The sequence below is a fragment of the Papaver somniferum genome, unplaced genomic scaffold, assembly GCF_003573695.1.
Source record: "Papaver somniferum cultivar HN1 unplaced genomic scaffold, ASM357369v1 unplaced-scaffold_99, whole genome shotgun sequence".
Lineage (NCBI taxonomy): Eukaryota > Viridiplantae > Streptophyta > Magnoliopsida > Ranunculales > Papaveraceae > Papaver > Papaver somniferum.
In genome coordinates, this window is record NW_020653081.1 from 8,365,647 (window position 1) to 8,377,116 (window position 11,470).

General features: G+C 34.2%; 1 long non-coding RNA gene across 1 annotated transcript; it reads left to right on the top strand.

Moving 5' to 3' along the window:
- The first annotated feature begins 6,664 nt into the window (after positions 1 to 6,664).
- On the top strand, positions 6,665 to 7,519 carry LOC113346282. The gene is made up of 2 exons (XR_003358464.1): positions 6,665 to 7,096; positions 7,256 to 7,519. It is a non-coding gene; the product is annotated as an uncharacterized LOC113346282 (long non-coding RNA).
- Positions 7,520 to 11,470: the final 3,951 nt, after the last annotated feature.

Below are 11,470 nucleotides of genomic sequence, written 5' to 3' on the forward strand. Positions count from 1 at the left end.
CCCAAAATTTTCGAACCTTTGCCAATTTATATTGACAAAAAGGGGGAGAATCATTTGGTAGTCCACACTATATACATATGGTTTACAGATCATTATGTAAGTGGGAGCGGTTTTCATTGTGAGATGGAAGTATTGACTAAGGGGGAGTGATACATATCACCGTATTATTGTCAAAGTTGTGATACAATTGGAATTTGATGATGTGTAATAATACTATGACATTGTATAACAATGATTGAGAACATATGTTTTTCATATTTTTTCTTATTGTTATGGCTACGGATCTTCAACAACAATGATGCTGAGTTGAACACGTTAAGAATCACTGGAGTACTTGGAGTAGCGAAGAATTCAAGGAATGTTGAAGGACCAAGGAAATCAAGCATGATGTATGAGAAGCTACAAAGTTTATTTATTTTGTAACTCATATGTGTTGATAGTTTTGTCACTAAAATTGACAAAGGGGGATATTGTTAGATCATTGCTCGGTCGAACTCGCAAGGGTTGCTATCTCAAGCTTGTTTGTCAAGTTTAGTTGATCAAAACTATAAGTCTTGATTTCTAGTCTACTTATAGATATGTCTCGGATTAGGATAGAATGTGTAGTTGAGCTTTAGACTTCACGTCGTTCATCGATTGAAGACGAAGATCTACTAAGGAGAGCTTGGAGGAACTTCGTTAAAAAAGGTTTGTGGAGACTAAAACTTATCTATCACTAAAAAGTATATTCTATTCTATCTCCTAATGAGACTACGTCGTATAGATATATAGACTTTTATATTATACACATTTGATATTTCGAGCTGAGTTTAACTCGGTTATCTATTGCTCGAAATATGTGTTTGAAGATTTTTTCTTTAGCTACGTTCATCATATTCTTAACGAGTTTAGTTAGAAACAATTTATTTGTTGGAAACTAAATAATAAGTCAAAAGATGATCATGTGAAAATTTCCTTGAAATATCTTACATGAAATCTGTGAGACAATCATTTGATGTCGACTCGGAAAATTTCATACTAGTCATTCGATCACTTAAAAATTACTTATAAGATAATAGTTTGTGTGAGACAACTATTGTCGTCTTCTAAGGTTGTTTCAACAATTGAAATGGGCGTTTAGAACAAAAACCTTTGTCTGGATACAACACAGTATGCGTACATAGTATGCAAATTGTTTTGATATGATTCAGGTCCGAAAAACTTGTTTGCATACCTAATATGCAAACTGTTTTAACTGTTAAAGTTCGGGAACCAAGTTCGCATACCAGTATGCGAACGGTTCTACCTGAGTTAAGGTCCGGGACAGCAGTATGCATACCCGTTTGCAAACTGCTAGACAAGACCAAAGTCCGGAAGATATAGTTTGCATACATGTTTGCAAACTTACTGATTGAATTTCTAAAATCGGTTAAGTATGTTTTTCATACTCATGAACAAATACATTTATGAATTAAGGAATGCAACCTTTGCAAACCGTGGCTTAATGTTCATGAATTGATTCTTACGAATCAATCCAATTTCGATTCAATTGGTTCATAAATATTTCTGTGAAATATTTAACAATTGAACAAATCTATTTGAAACACAATTAGATTCATTTGATTATATTTCATGATTGATTGGTTATCATAGTTGATCTATAAGTGCTAGATGAATGTGGTTAAGACAAAAGTGTTCATATGGCTAACTTCGGTTAACTATTATTGAGCCAACTCAATATACACGTTTAGGTACGATTACCCATATCTAAATGAAGGTATCTTTCATTTGTGTGTAACAAGCTAAGTCCATCTAACGGTGGAGAGATATTTCTTTGGTTTTAAGCAGACTTAGCTTGAATCTTAAATCAGGTTTTCATCTAACGGTGAATATTGAATGCTTTGTTACTAAGGTATCTTGGCTTTGATTGAAAGCAAACCCTGATTTGAAACTATGTAAGGGAGAACTTTAGCAATCTGGAAAACCTAATCCCGGCACTTTCATGTGTCCTAGTTGCGACTAGAGCAATTCTTCTTTAATCTACGTTTTTCCAAAACCATTATAGGTTAACGACTTGAAGACTTCATTTGGGATAAGTGAAGCTAGACCCAACTATTTTCTCTGTGGTTGCGTGTTGTGTTCTTACTTGTTCTATCATATTGAGTTTTATCTTCTCTAAGATTTGCTCGAGATTTATCTCCAAAAGGTAAGATATAAAAAGTAATCACAAAGCTATTCGTCTCATTCTTTGTGATTCCACAATAACTTCTTCTACTACCATATAGTTAAGTTATTGTGAGGTGATTGATATTTATAGGCTTCTCTTCGGAAGTATAAGACCGTATTATCAATTGGTTTTTGTTCACCTTGATTTATCAAAAGATGGAACAAAAAACTTCATAGGTACTTCTGCGGGAGAAAAATTTATCTATCAGAATAGATTTATCTGTGGGAGACACATTTTTTTAAAAGTCTTTGACTTTGGGTCTTAGCAACTCTTAGTTGTGGGTGAGATCAGCTAAGAGAATCAAGTGCGCAGAATCCGGCGGTTCAACAGGCGTAAGGAACGCGACTATACCTTAATCGGTGTGAGACTTGGTTAGGGCTTAACTACATTCCATTCTGAAGTTAACTTGTAACAAAACTTCTGGTGTCTTTGTTATTTCTTTTCCACATTATATTTTTTATATAATTGAAATATCATAGGTTGTACATAGTTCAATCAATTGGTAAACCCAACCTTGACTGTTGGATAGTAATTGATTGGCACTTGGCATTGGTCTTTGGTACCGTCCAAGTTATTTCTCATATAAATCGGGCTCACATATTCATATCTATTCGATTGCAGATTGTATTGAGAAATTGAGATATAACTCTTTGGTATATTTCTTGATTGAGTTCGCTTTATAAGCTGGTGCTCTCAGAACTATATTGGAGTTAGTCCATACATATTGACGAACAAATTATTGGGTGCTCTTTGAAAGGTTATTGACATATCAAGATATACACTCTGGTTAGGATGAACCGTATCCGAACCGCGTATAAAGACATTGTTCATGGTCGGTTAGCTGAAACTAGCCGATTTAACCATAAGCTTAATCATTTTCATATAACATTTAAGACTTTAAGTTTGAGTCACATCCATAGGTTATAATGTGATCAATCATGTCTATATAGTGTTTTCTGAGATTTATTCAAATGCCAATTATCTCATAGAAATAATTTTTGTGCATCTAAAAATATTCGACAGGGCAAGTACGTGTATCGGGTACGTATACTCTACCTTGTTCGTGACTATTTTTGTCATGGTACATTACCGTGTGTGGGTACCCTTAAGACAAAAACGAGTTCAGGAACTCACGAAACTTTTCCGGTTTTCGTACCGGGTATGGATACCATTCCAATTTCAAAACCAACAGTTCCTTTACAGTATGCATACTAGGTATGCGTACTATTGAGAAACATACTTTTTATGGTATGGATACTGGGTATGCGTACCAAAAAATTGCTTTCGAACTATAGATACGTCGGTACGTGTACTGGGTACATGTACTTCCGCTCCGGACCTATAACAGTTTTCCAGTATGTGAAAGTGGTATGCATACTGTCATGTATCCAGATTTACAGTAGTTATATATTTCTCACTAAATCAATTCGAAACATTCCCAAATAACATCAATGACACATATCACTGTTCCAGGATATTTTCGAATGATAATCTTGAATCACGATTTAGATTATGAACCATAAATTGTTCATAACCGAAATTTATCAAGTATGAACAAATGTTCATTAAGCTTAGTCTTATATATTTCGAGAATGATATTACCAAGATAAACTTGACTCGATATTCTTGATATGCTTGTGGTAGTCTAATTAGTCATGCGAATTCGTCTCACAGATAGAAGGATGAACTTGAGAAATAGGTGGTTCAGTCTTCACTTACCTTGCGTTGAAGAAGTTCTCCAAAAACTTTGGTTGATATTCGCCTTCAAGCGGTAGAACGCAGTGGTGTTTGATTCTCAACTACACACTTTTATCCTAATCCGAGACATGACTAATTGTAGACTATAAATTAATACATAGTTTGATCAACTAAATTTGACAACAAGCTTGATATAGAAACACTTGTGAGTTCGAACGAGCAATGCTCTAACATAAATACCACAAGTAGTACGTTGAAAAATTTAAACAGTATGTAAACCTAAAAGACTGTATAGAACCTACAATATTTGTTCTTAATAATTCATATCTTGAAATAAAGATTACAAGACTTGTTCTTGTTGGAATTCAGTTCAGTAACAGTTCTGGTACTTACGAGGTTATTACTTGGATATTTCTTAGACTGTCCAAGTTAAAGTTATCTTCATATCAAGTATCAGATCTTTACTATGGATTTGTGCTACAGATTGTGACATGTTTGTCCATACAAGTTTCCGAATTAAAATTTGATGGTGTACTTGGCACCTCTCTTTTTACACATATATAAAATGAAAAATCTATAATGTGCATAAATTTGTAGGAAAGATCAGACCATAGTCAAGTTTTACAATGGAATAAATATTTTCTTCCTAGAGTTAAAATTATTTGTTGGAAACTTGTTTCCAAGGTGCTTTATTTAGGAAAAGGAATCTATCAATAAAATAAAATATATTTATCCTTGTTGTTGTAATAAAATTACTTATTAATCAATCTGGAAATATAGAAGAGCATTAGTCTTTAACAATGTTCTACCTAAACTTCAAGACCTTGTAATTATATTAGAATTTGAAGATGATGCAACTATTTCTCTTGTTAGATGAACTCCAAGGATTCTACAAAACAGGATCATGGAATATGAGGCAAAGTCAAGATTGTTTGATCTTCGTTGATGCTTCATTTATGGTTACTGATTATATTATGGAATTTATAATTTTTTATTTCTATAAATTGAATTTAGATCTCAGAATGGTAGGGTATGGATGGGAAACTAATCCTTTATATGGAAAGGCAAAGATACTTCTTGAGGCTCTGAAATGGATCAACGAACTAAAGATTTATTCATTTTGCATCAAAAATGACTATTAAAATCTCGTCAACTTGGAAAACATTCATCCAAGTCTACAGTTGCACCTCCCATGAAATTCCCAAGCTAATGATTATAAATGTAAAACTTTATTTAGTAGCATTCAGTATGTATGTTTTATTAGAAAATTGCGCTAAAGGAGAGGATGAAAACACAATCAAAGATTTTGTACTTCCGACTTCAAGGATCTGTGAAGATTTATTTTAGACAATTATTTCGACCTCCCAATCATATTGGCTATCACAAATGGGTACGTGATATAATGCCTTCAAACAGTGAATCCATATAAAAACTTAATTTGATTCAAGGTTTCTAGTACTTGATCTAACCAATAACGGTCAATAATAAATTATCTGATGATGCTTAGAAGAGACAAAACAGAAAGATTTGATGCGATTGAATGAGAGAACATCTTCATGCTTATAGATAGAAGGATTCGTGTTCATTGAAGACACCTCTTCATCTCCAATAGACACCTCCAAGAGGCATCAACGGCGGCTTACAGGAGGAGACGCGCGTGTTCAAATTAACCAAATTTGACTTAGGTTTTAAGATTAAAAACAAGAAAATATTCTACTATAAAATATCTTGCACTCTGCTAGAAGCGATTATGTTTTCATATATTTTGGAGAGACTTCTCTCAAACCTATTTCAACTAAAAAGTCTCTCAAAATCTTTGAAAATTTAAATCCAATAACTGAGAATTTCATTGCCTTTCAAAAACTCTCTATCCAAGAACATGAATTTTCATAAATTTGGAAATAGTATAGATGCATTACCCAGCAATCCTAATTGAGTACTCCTGAAAATAATTTAATTTAAATAAAAAATGACTTGAACAAAAATCAAACACACAAATTATATCAAGATCAAACACCGAAAATGAATTTTTGAAAATTGGTCGATCTCGAATTATTTTAAATGTTTAATCTTGAGTTATTTTTATTTATTTAGTATTGATTCAAGTCATTTTAATTAATGTTACAACTAATTTAATTAGTGTTAGTTAATAATATTTGACATCTTAAAACAAGGGGTTGTTGTTCGGTCCAAGAAAGACTATGTGAGAAAATGGAAAATAAATAGGCTTTTGTTTAAAGCTTTGCAAAACATAAAAAACAAATGGGATCGATAAATTCTCATTCAGAATCCTGGTTTTCATCTTTCTCCCTGTATCCCGATAAGAAAGAAAGAAAACCAGGTTATATCTTCGTTTTAGTGCGTCTCAATTTTTACCTTTATGGTGATTCTATTTTTGCGTTTATGGTTATTATCTATAGCAATTTTGTTGGCTAGCGGTTTAAAATAATAATATCGCTTAGCTAGTAATAAAATAAAAATTCCCTCAAGCCATTAGTGGTAAATAATAATTTCGCCGACATAATATTTTGGGATAATTTGCAATACCTCCTCCAACAAAATCGCTAATTTGAATTACCTCCCCTACAAAAGTTATATCAGGAAAACCTCCTTTGCTAGCATATTCCGTTAAGATCCCGGTTATGCACACCTGGAAAAAAAAACGTGTCACATATCTTACCTAATATACCCTCCAATAACATAAATATATACTAATTGAAATCTGGATAGAGAGGAAATGGTGACGAAGGAGGTGGATGATGGAGAAAACAGTGCCGTAAGTGGAGGTGGTGTTGGCGGTGGAGGTAGAGAATATATGTGAATTGATGGCGGTCACAGTTGTGGAGCAGTAAGATTGGAAAAAAAAAAATCAATTTGATTTCTTCATCTTCAATTCCAAATGCTCCACCTAAAGAAACTAGGGTTAGCAATTTTATTTTTCCAAATCACTGAATATTTCGAATTCAGGGGTTTAAGAAACTAGGGTTAGCAATTTTATTTTTCCAAATCACTGAATATTTCGAATTCAGGGGTTTGGTTTGCTCGAGACTCTGAATTGAATTTAGGAGTTTGAGTTGAAAGCCAAGATGAGTGAGGAGGTATCAAATCTATTGGGAAGTAAGGTAGGAGACTAGGAGAGATTTCATGAAATTCCTGATGGAATTGGTCTCGAATTCCATTATAATTAATTAGGTATTTCTTTACATTCTCTATCTAGATTTCAATTGTGACTGATTTCATGTATTTCAATCACCCATATGACACCAAATTAGGAAATTATGTTGATCGGAAAATTTCCTGTGCTCCGATTTATAATAGAAGCTGCTGTTAACATTTTTGAGAAAAATGTAGGTGGCCGTATGGACAGTAGCATTGCTTCGGGTGTTTGAATCAAGCAAACCCCCATTCGATGAAAAGCGAGGAAAGAGGATTATGGTGGTGGCGTAGACAGTAGTAATGTTTTCTATAGCATGTGTTTTAATTAATGGAGGTGGCGGTTCTTGACTTTGAAGATGATGCTTATAAAAAAAAATTGTTTGAAAATGGTACTGATAGTTATTGTTATGTTTGAATCTGGGTCGTTGGCGGATTTGCTTTGAAGGTTTGATATCACCATTCCTTCCTGGTGGTGGTGATTGATACTGTCGGCTCATAGTTTAAGAATCAGATGTGAATTTGATATCAAAGAGAAGAATCACCTGTGTTGCAGGTTTAAGAACATACACATCTCAAATAGAAGATGAGGGCATTTTGGGTAGTTAAACACCACCTGTTTGGTTTTGTCCATGTGTGTATAACTGATGACTCAGCTAACCATGATTTGGACGGAATAGATGATGAAAGGAGGTTGTGCTAATTTAATCTTTGTAGGGGAGATAACTCAAATTAACGATCTTGTCGGGGAGGTAACGACAAATTACTCCTAATATTTTCATTCAAATGAAGTTGTATTTTTATATCTAATAACCGGTAGCACACTCAAACCACCTCTTAAAAACCGGGAGCTGTATTATTATATTCGAAAACAAATATTGTGATAGGTATTTGGAGTACGTCATTTATAGACGGTAAAGATAGCAGGGCTGAATTGGGGGCCCTGAAATGGTAATTGGGAACCCCTAGCTACAGGATCAAAAAGGTCATGAAATATTAATTGGAAGTTATCCCTTATCCCACATTCTTAGAAATGGCTAAACTACCCCTGGATTATTAGTGTTAATTGAGTGTTGATTAGTTGTTAATTAATTTGGGTAGATTAAAATCAGATTTAGGGATAAAAATTTGATAATTTTTTTTTGTGTTTTTGTGTTGTGGAGAAGAAGAAGTTGAGTTTTGGGGGAAAACTTAGGGTTATTTGAAATGAGTGATTCTAGTGGAGGAAATGATGTTGGTGAAGTTTCAAACAACAACAATGATTGCGTTGATGGCAAGATTGTCTCAACTAATCATATGGATTGGATGTTTGATGAGGAGATGTTGATAGAGGAAGCTATGAACAATGGTGAAAATGAAGATCCCATTGCTCAAAATGAATGAACCAACACTCAAAATGAGGAACCCCAAGCTCTAAACAATCAGGTAAACTTCGTATACTCTTCAAATCGCATGAATGGTGCTCCAAGTGGTCGATTCATGGTCACTATGCAACAGCTCAGTGTGAGGGTCGTTAGGTCGTGAGTATAATTAACTAACGACCCTTTAGAGTTGTCAATGAATTGGCACCAAAATAAACGACTCCATTGTTCAGTTATGAAAAATTGTCAATGAGGTTCCTAAAAGATGACGACTCCATCTTTTAGGTTATATAGAGTCGTTAACTCTATATATTTAGAACCGAACGACTACAAAATCTTTTACTCTCTGTAGCTATCATTCTAAGGGTCGTCAGTTAAGCATTACTATATACAGACGACCCTTTCATATTAAATGAGAGTCGATTTTTATACATCTCTAATATTGATGACTCAAACTGTTTTTTATTTTTATTTTTTTTAATAATTTCTGATTTCATAAAACCATTTCATTGAATTGTAAAAGTCATACATCTTTCATAGGGTTAATACAATACATGATAACGATACACTTCTACATGCATCCGCAAAATCGTTTTCTCCGCCACCCTAATGGTTAACGATTACAGCAAGGATCGTTTTCTCCGCCACCCTAATGGTTAACGATTTTTGATGAAATTTACATGCATCCGCAAAATCATTAAGAAATAAAACCTAGTGATTAACGACTCAATTTCTGAGAATTCTATTTTCCCGATTCAAACCCTAATTTTTCAGTAGAACATCAAATTAAACACAAACCCAAGTTATAGTTGGGGGTTTTAGTGAACATACCTTCTGATTGGAGCCATTTCCTTCACCGGCTGATTTGATTTTTGGCTCAGTCTCTGATGCTCCTTCGCTACATTAACTGCATCTACCAGATTAGATATTTGATTTGCCTTTCTAGCGGTCTGCTTCGTACGAGCCATGTTTGTAGAAGAAGTTAATCGTTAGTCGTCGATTAATTTTAATCGACGATTACGCGAAGAATCGGTTGAGAAAAAAATCTCCTCCGAGTCGTTAATGGAGAAGATGGAGGTGTAGAGAGAGGAGAGGGGAGGAGAAGAAGAAGAGTTTTGTTTTGAAAAGAGAATGGGGGCCTCACTCGATTAGTATTATGATTTTAGGTTTAGTTATTAGAGAAAGATAAAATAAGTATTTCACCCTCATTTTTGAAAATCCCATATATTTTTTGGTGTGGATATAAAATGTGTCATGGCCCCCAATTAATTTCCATGGCCCCCATATTTATCCTTGAAAAATACGTATTCCGAAAAAATGAACCGAAATTTGTCATGAGAGAGACAGTTGGGTGGGACTCAAACCCATCCATCCTACTTTTTCCTAGGATTGGCTCCACGGATTATCTCTCTCAGGGGAAATTATTCTTGGTGATTCTTGGTGATTCTAGAATCACTCTTTCCACAATTTATACATCAAATTATTTATATTTAAAAAATAAAATATTATTCTATATCATAGAAATTTTAGTATATTTACATAACTGATAATTTTCCTTTTAACTTTTAGAGTGGGCATTCTTTCTTATTTTTTGCAACACTTACCTCAGGTGGAAACTTTGAAATCTGTCCGACTGATAATCCGTTGGAGATAAATGTAGATCAATAACAGTGCCCCAAAAAGGGTTGCCACAAATATTTCATGATTAGATAAGGTCACAGAACTTTACGTGGATGTTGTGGATACCAAATTTCTCATCATACTTTGAACGTACACATAAAAAGAATGACCTCACCCTTCCTTTAACGGTGAGCCGAGATGTAAACACTACTACGGTCCCAATCAGACATGGATATATATGAATGGGACACAAGAGTAAACAGTGTACATAGATTCCTTAACTATTAGACTCATTATGCTGGTCATTATCATCACTGTTTGTTCTCCAAGGAACCATCATATAGTCGTTTGTTGGTCAAAAAAGCCCTAAAGGCTAAAGCACATGTAAAGTTCGTATAAAAATCAATAAATTATGCTTCCACCTTCTCCCCATAGTTTAATTTTACCCACCTAAACAAGCAGAATCAATGCACTCGTTGAACACCAATAATAATTCAGTGAACTTGTGCCAGTGTTTTTTCTTCTAATTAATCAATGAAAATTCCTGTACTTAATTCTGTTTTTTTATATTACTTAATAACATATATTCTATGGACAATATATAAACCTTCCCTAGATGCCATCTAAGGGCAGTAGCAAATGGACCACCCTTGAGGAAGAAAGGTCAGGAAACAACGGCCTTTCTGGACCTCTCTTTTGTTTTTGTTTTTTGATTTCTTTACGCTTTCTCGTCATGGCAGTGCAGGAAATTCATTGTTCGGCTTTTGTTTTGTGCATGTTAATTAAACCGGACTAATAAATTGCATCTGACCATGGAAACTAGTTAAAGTCCACATGTTTTTCTTCTAGGCAGATCAGTGGGAGACAGACAACAGAAATAATGTAAGATTCTTTGGAGCTTCCTTAGTCCGGCCCTTCCCATCCACTTAATAACTTACATTTTTGGATTGATTTTGAAATTAGTTGGGCTCCAGAGCTCTAATTTTTCCTATCGAGTAATATGTCATTCCATTGTTTGATAATGAAGTGAAATGAATCACGATAGAGCTACAAAAATCTTATCCGCAAAATATATGAAGACAGATTTGCTTGGAGATGACATTGATCATAAAGTCCCACAAAAAAACATTAGTTTTTGGCTTTTACGTTGTGCAGGAGTTCCTTTATGAATTTTCTCGTTGGAATTTAACCGAGCACTATTATTCCTTTCTTTCCATATATGCCACTTGAATGCGTAGCCGAGAAGTATCCAAAATTTCACGTCCCATCAGCTTGCTTTGGTCAATTCTAATGAAAATGATTTGCACAGATATATCTCTCCCAAAAGGTCTCGGGAGAAATTTCACCTTTGATTTAAAAATTTGAGGTCCACTGAACCATGTCCTATATCAATCTTTTTCTCTAAAAGAGTCACTCGGAATAAATGAAGGTG